Consider the following 8,124-nt stretch of genomic DNA (forward strand, 5'->3'; position numbering starts at 1 on the left):
CTCAGTCGGAGGCCAAAGGCCTGAGATCCTGGGGAGGAAGAAGGATGCTAGTTTATGTCCTGGAGTTCAAAGTCTTGAGAGCCAACAGAGCTCTGATGCCCAGGGCCAGGAGATGAATGCCCCAGCTCCTGAAGAAAAAGTGAATTTGCCCTTCCTCTTCCTTTTTGTTTTCTACTTTGAGTTCTATTATAATGCCCAGAAAAAAAAATGTTTTTTTCTTAAAGCAGGCAATTAATTTAGTTACATTTAAATTATCAGTTCTGTCTGACCTTCTGTGGATGGTTCAAATCTCAATTTAGTTCCTTAAAACTTACCTCCATTGTTTGTGTCAGTCCCATACATATAAAGTTAGGCTGAGACTTGTGTAGGTTCATTTCCAAAATTAAGAGTTCTGCCTGTAGCTCTCTTCCTTCAACCCACACCCCCAGGCCATATATATTCCTTTCCTTATTTCCAGTGGCCAGAAAAAAAAGGCTGGGGTGTTGCAACTTTGGCTGCCCACCCTGTGCCACTCTATAGCTGTGGTTCACCTTCAAGTACTGCCAAAGGGGGGGAAAAAACCTGAAAACTACCCCCCGTACTGGTTTCTTCTCCACATTTTCATAGTCTATTTACTTTTGTTTATTAAACAAAAGGTAGTTGTCTTATTTTTATTTTTATTTTTTTTTGAGACAGAGTCTCGCTTTGTTGCCTGGGCTAGAGTGAGTGCCGTGGCATCAGCCTAGCTCACGGCAACCCCAAACTCCTGGGCTTAAGTGATCCTACTGCCTCAGCCTCCCGAGTAGCTGGGACTACTACTACATGCGCCACCATGCCCGGCTAATTTTTTCTATATAGATTTTTAGCTGTCCAAATCATTTTTTTCTATTTTTAGTAGAGACGGGGTCTCTCTCTTGCTCAGGCTGGTCTCGAATTCCTGACCTCGAGCGATCCACCCGCCTCAGCCTCCCAGAGGGCTAGGATTACAGGCCTTAGCCACCGTGCCCAGCCAGTTGTCTTATTTTGTCTAGAGTTTATATTTGTTATCAGTAGGAGAGTTGGACTATTAGGGGCACACACAACCATACCAGAATGGAACTTGCACTGTTTTTTTTTGTAAAGTGTTTTATTCCTCTTGTTGCCATATATTCCATAGGGAATTACACTTTAGATTACAGGGAAGGAGAAAGAGTTTTAACAAAAGAAACGGTATTCAATTATTTATCCTATCCCTCTATACTTTGAGCCTCATATGATACAGAGAAAAGGAAGTCTGAGTTTTAGTTCTATTTGAAATTAGTTAGCTGTTTGTGCTTGGAAAAGTCATTTTGCTTCTTAGAGCATAAATTTATTTAGGATTACATTATCAGAACTCTGTGGAAATTCTTTATAAACTCTAGATTTCTGTAGAAAATAAGGGATTATTACACTCTGAATCCTGACACAGCTATCTGAATAGATAATTTTGTTTACTGTTTTTGGTTATTAAGAAGTATTTCAGCATTCCTGCAATTGTTTTGAAAAGCTAGAAGAGGAACTTAAGAAGCATGCAGGGTTTGGGTTTTTATCTACATTGCTGCCATGCTCATAGTTGAAGCTAAAATAATCATCCTCTGCTGATCTATCACAGCCCTAAGCATATTTCTCTTTGTCTGGATTTCAGGCAGGCGTGGAATTAGGGATCTAAATTAGAAATTATCCTATCTGATTATTAACTTACAGATCTGTTTCATTTTTCAGAGAAAGCAATTAAGAATATGGTGAACCCAGAGTAAAAGAGACTGTTTGAAAGCTCTTTATTATCCTCATCACTTAGAAAAACAGCTATGCATAAAATACATCTGAAATTTATGGATTTAAGACTAAAACCACTGTGAGCATAATTTTTTTTTATCTTAATAAGCTTTTTAGTTTTCACTAAATGAGTAAGGAGTGATTTTTTAAATCACATTTGATTCCCTCATCCGGTTACTTTTATTTCTGCCTCCCCACAACATACATATTTGTTTATTAGAATTTGTATCCAGATATTACTTATAACTGGCAAAAAAAAAACTGTAATGAAAATAAGTTATTCAGAATTTCAAGTCTTAAGTTTCACTTAATCCTATGAAGAAGAAAAGGACAGAAAGAAAGCAAATGACTTTTAAAAATATAAGAGTTGTAATTTTTATTCCTTTTTTAATATACTGATACTGTTTTAGACTGGACTTTGAAATTATATGATAATAGCTGGCACTTTTCATGAAGCATTATCAAGTCAATTTCCTTGGTAAAACCATTTAGCAATGAATACTGAAATACATTCTGCTTTAAAGTATCTGACAAGCTAATTCATGCATACTTTATTAGAAATTTCACATTTGGGTGGTATATATAAATGCAATATGATAAATACCAAAAAATGAGTTTTGAGAGCCTTAGAATTTCAGTGGATATGAATAATTTTTCTTTTTCATTTCAGATTTTCAAAGAACTTGTCCATGATTCTCACTTTAATATAATTTCATCATCTATATTTTTTACTCATAATTCTTTTATTAGTAACAAACATGTCTGGAACCGCAATACATGATTTGTTATATTATTATGACCTGGATATTTGTTTCTGCTCTTTGAAATTGTTTAATATATAGGAAGATCCTAGAAGTGAAGCCAGAAGAAATTTCTGGGTATCTGCTCTGAGTTTTGTTGAGTGGTTTTTGATAAACCAAGTAACTCCTTGCTTTTCTACCACTTCTATATAGAGAAACTTTTATCATTACAATAAAAGAAGTTTGAATTAAAACTCTTTGAAAACTGTTGTCTAATTCTTCCATGATGTTTTGTGCATGGTGATTTTTCAGTACATAAAATATTGATGTTGATAGTGCTAGCCTACTGAATTCAGGTAAAACAGTAAACGGAAATAGTATAAAAGTCCTCCCAATACAAGAAACTAAAGATTCTGGATTTAAAACAACAATATATAAAATGCATGGCTGAACTAAGAAGATGGGTAAAGAATCCCCAGATGCTAGAATTGAAGAGTATTACAGAGTCCATAGAGTAGTTGAATAGAAGACCCAGTATGTCTAGCACTTGGACTTTAATGACCTCACTTTAGTTTGCTGAAGAAAAAAATTTGGAAAAGAAATTGATGCATAGAGCTGGGGCACTAAGAGGGTTGAAACCTCAGGGAACGGGTAAACTAAAATAAAGTCTACACACTTACATAGGAAGGAGATAGACAATGATGAAGCTTCTATCTGCCTAGATTTTGGGTGGGAAAAAAAGGAGAACTTGTAAACACAGACCCAACTCTGAATATTAAAGTTTAAATTCCCAATAATTGCAAGATGTAGAAACCCCCTCTCAATAATTAAGATAAAAATTGGTCCCAAACTAGTGTATCCCTAACAAAAGCAAATATAAAACCACTCTAAAGAGACATACTACAATTCATGTCACAAGAAATCTCACAAAAGAAGGCCATTTGAAATGATATTACAATAAAAATAATTTACAGGAAGTTAGTAAAACCTAAAAAGTGAATTAGAAAATTGAAAGATAAACTGGAGAAAACTATCTGTAATGTAGCAGAGAGAATGACAAAGATGGAAGACAGGTTCAGAGACAGAGAGGATAGAATACGAATACCCAGTATATGTTTGATAAATGCTCCAAGAGGAGACAATATAGAAAATAAGGGAGTCTACATTTGAAGAGACTTTGGTTGAAATAAAATTCTACATATTCATAAATCATAAGTTATATAAAGAACAAATAATACCACACTTAGATACATTTTAATGAAACTTCAGAACATCACATCAAAGAGAATATGTAAAATACAACTAAATAGAGAAGACAGATTATATTTAAAAACTACTGAAATTGGACTATTACAGATAGCTCCACAAAAACAATGCAGGTCAAGATTTTGAAATTGGCTGGGTGCGGTGGCTCACGCCTGTAATCCTAGCCCTCTGGGAGGCCGAGGCGGGTGGATCGCTCGAGGTCAGGAGTTCAAGACCAGCCTGAGCGAGACCCTGGCTCTACTAAAACTAGAAATAAAAATTATCTGGACAACTAAAAATCTATATAGAAAAAATTAGCCGGGCATGGTGGTGCATGCCTGTAGTCCCAGCTACTCGGGAGGCTGAGGCAGTAGGATCGCTTAAGCCCAGGAGTTTGAGGTTGCTGTGAGCTAGGTTGATGCCACGGCACTCACTCTACCCCAGGCAACAGAGTGAGACTCTGTCTCAAAAAAAAAGAAAAAAAAGATTTCGAAATATCTTTACCGTGTGTAGAAAAAATAACTGTCAACCTATAATTCTCTACCCAGCTAATCTATCAAGAGTAAGGGTCATATAAAGAAAATTTCAAATAAAGACTGAGACAGCTTCCCCATTGACAGGCCTCTCCTTCAGAGAGGAGGATTTTAAATTCTTGAAAAGGTAGAATATAAGACTCAATGGTGAGCAAATTATTGAGAAATGCTTGAGTAAATTCATACATTAAAGTATTCTTATAATCTTCATGTTGTTTGTGAGGAAAGTAAAGCTATTTATTAAACTTTAAGTCAAATTTAGAAGTTTAATTTAAGCATAAAAAGAATATAAATTAAAATTTAAAACCTTGAAACCAGTAGTAGTGACAAAAAAAATACACCATATCACACTAAAATTAGTCCAATGGAAGTATAGAAAAGAGAAAATAACAAAGAAAGAATGTTATGGAAAGCATAAAGTGAAATACATATATACAAAGTCATTGAATGCATATAGTAAGATTAGGCAGTATCATAAGTGTATTAGATGTTTTCTCACCTAATCTTTATAATGATATTGGGTAAGAAATATAATTATTCCATTTGAAACATCAGGAAATTGACTGGTAAATGATTTCAATAAATTGCTCAAACTCACACAGCTAGTAAGCAGTAAACTCAGAGGCTGGCTTTTCAGTCTAATCTGCTAACACTCTAAATTTTCTATATACAAAATTAAGATGGTAAAATAAATCTAAACTTATCAGTAATTATAGTGAAAAAATATGTTGATATTAAGGTCTGAAAATATATATATTCACTCATGGTAATCTTAATTGGAAAAAAATGCACAACAAAGCAATTTTAATCATAAACTATGAGATCAAGTGGGGGAATGAGTACAAAATACCGGAGAAAGGAAAAGTAAAACAGGTTAGTTATCATTCTTTAGACTCCAAACAGAAGATCCAACACACTCATACTAAAACAGATACAGTTACAGCACTACAGGAGGCGTTTAAATCTTTGAAAACTTGAAGAAAATAGTTAATTATCATTCTGAGATAATTACTGCTGTAAATTCAGCCATCCAGTCTCTGTTTTTACAACCTGGCATTTTCCACAGAGAAGAATAATCTGCTTTCCTAAAGAATTTTATTTTCCAAGATCTTCCACGGGTTCTGCCAGCACAGTCCTGACTCACCAGTTGAGGCTCCCTGATGAGAGACAGGAGAAGAGAGAATCCCAAATGCATGTGTTCCAACAAACTTCCTGGAACTCCTTGTGCATTTTGTCATGACAATTAGGTTGTGTAGTTACATAAAATATTCTAAACATCTTAATTAAGTTAAATTCCAGGAAATTAAACTTAAAAAGACCTGAGATGTAGAGCGTTTCTTCCAATGTAGCTTGAAATGCAAGATAAGAGAGGGTAGCAAGCAAATAAAGTCTTACTAATAAAAATTCAATAAATTTGGATTCTTAAATTATAGCTTTAATGAGGAAGAAAAAATAGTGGAAAAAATTTAATGGCTATGGAAATAAAGAGAAAAGAGGAATGACAAGGAAGGTAATATTGGTAATGATACAAAAAGCCCCTAAGATTACAGGGTGTCAGAACTGGAAGGTATTTTATAGACCATCCAGATAAACCAGACCAATCCCTTTATTTTATAAATGGGATATTTTTAATGTTGTTAATTTATTTATCATCAGATAAATCATAAGACACGTAATACCTCTAAGAATCTCCATGCTTTATGAAAGAATATATATCATAGATATTTCTTTTTGTGCTTTTTCTTTTCACATAACAACATTTAAATCTTTTAACATTATATAAACTGATACAACCATACTGAATGTAATACCACCCTAAATCATATCCAAAGTCTCAAATAATGATTTGAACTTTATAATTCTGGATTAGCAACATCATTAAATAAAATTCAAAAACACTATTTTGATGCTTAACACTTACAAGCCCTATGTTTAACTCTACAGAGGAACCATTAAATGAATTTAAAAGATTCTCAACCTCTGGTGATTCACAATTAATCAAAGGACTTTTAGTATAGGCAAACACTGTAGGCATTACAGGTAAAATAATTTTAAAAAATACAAATAAATAAAGACATTTTCAAAGGGGCATTAAGAAAAGAGTGCACAATGAGTTTAATTCTTTTTAGACATTTTAGGAAAATATGAAATTGAATTGAGAAAGGACCTTGAAGGAATAGTAAAACTTCAGATGTAGATTGGGAAAGTAGGCATTTAAGATTGAAATATACACACACAAGGACAGAGAGATGGGAAAGTCTAGCATGTTTTTTAGGAAAAACAAAAAATATTGGCTGCGTATGTTTAGAAAGAGGGAGAGAGGGTGCAGTTGGCTTCCTGATTTCAGTGCTTGCCCTGTACATACCTTTTCTTTGATGTCACTGGTGTATCCAGCCCTTGCTCACGGCTTTCTCTTGGGTAAACATGATTATTACCAGGTGTTCTTGTCTCCAAGTGCCCCTCATTGGATTAGAGATTAGCTATTCCATAGTAGCTGCCAAAACTTGTATGTTGGCTCCACAGAGAGAAACTGTGGGGCTCCAAAGAAAGTTAAAGAAAAAAAAAAAAAAAGCTTGTCTCTAGAGTTACCTCAGTCCTTGAATTGTTCTACTTACAAACCTTCTTTATCCTGAGTAACCAGGGAGTCTCTGATTCCCAAACCAAAAGGACCTGGCTAATTGAGGAACTAAGAAAGCTAATAGAAAATTAGGCCACATTTTAGAGTACCTCTCAGAGCAAGCTGGGTATTTTAGATTGTGCTATATATATTCATAGCTGATGGTTTAATAATTACCATGGGAGCTTATTAGAAAGGCACAAAGATTCTGACTCGCTAGATTGAAGAGGGAACTAAGAATCTACCTTTTTCATAGACTTCCTTGAGAATTCCAAATCAGAATGTTCATGGACTACAGCTTCAGAAATTTTGATGTTTGCTGTAGCAGAACATATACTAACATTGGAACAATACAGAGAAGATTAGAGTGGCCCCTGTTCAGGGATGACATGTAAATTCATGAAGTGTTCCATATTTTTAACATAGAGGAAATGTGCAAATTTCTGGAAACATACCTTACAAGACTCAATCAGAAGAAATAGAACTGCTAAATAGACCAATAATGAGCAAAGAGATTGAAGCAGTAATAAAAAAAATCTCCAGTGAAAAAAAGCCCTGGACCAGATGGATTCACAGCTAAATTTTACCAGACCTACAAAGAGCTGGTGCCTATACTGCAGAAATTATTCCATAACATCAAGAAGGAGGGATTCCTCCCCAATTCATTCTATGAAGCCAGTATCACCTTGATACCAAAGCCAGGAAAGGACACAACAACAAAAAAAGAAAACTACGGACTAATATCCCTTATGAAAATATATGCAAAAATCCTCAATAAAATACTAGCAAACCAAATTCAACAACACATCAGAAAAATAATCCACCATGACCAAGTGGGCTTCATCCCAGGGATGCAAGGATGGTTCAACATACATAAATCAATAAATGTGATTCACCAGATAAACAGAAGCAAAAACAAAGACCATATGATCATCTAAATAGATGCATAAAATAACACTCAACAAAATTCAGCACCCTTTCATTATAAAAACCCTCAACAAACTAGACATAGAAGGAACATATCTCAAAATGATAAAAATCCCACAGCGAACATCTTACTGAATGGAGAAAAGTTGAAATCATTCCCACTAAGAACTAGAAAAAGATAGGAGTGCCCACTGTAAGCATTTCTATTCAACATAGTGCTGGAAATCCTACCCAAAGCAATCAGGCAAGATAAAGAAATAAAGACTATCCAAATCAGGAAAGAGGAGGT

At 34.5% G+C, this 8,124-nt stretch overlaps 1 non-coding gene across 1 annotated transcript; it reads left to right on the forward strand.

Annotated features, from left to right (window-relative positions):
* The first annotated feature begins 7,222 nt into the window (after positions 1 to 7,222).
* LOC123631152 lies at positions 7,223 to 7,327 on the forward strand. Its single transcript, XR_006733022.1, has one exon. It is a non-coding gene; the product is annotated as a U6 spliceosomal RNA (small nuclear RNA).
* The last annotated feature ends 797 nt before the right edge of the window (positions 7,328 to 8,124 follow it).

Source organism: Lemur catta, chromosome 1, assembly GCF_020740605.2.
Source record: "Lemur catta isolate mLemCat1 chromosome 1, mLemCat1.pri, whole genome shotgun sequence".
NCBI lineage: Eukaryota > Metazoa > Chordata > Mammalia > Primates > Lemuridae > Lemur > Lemur catta.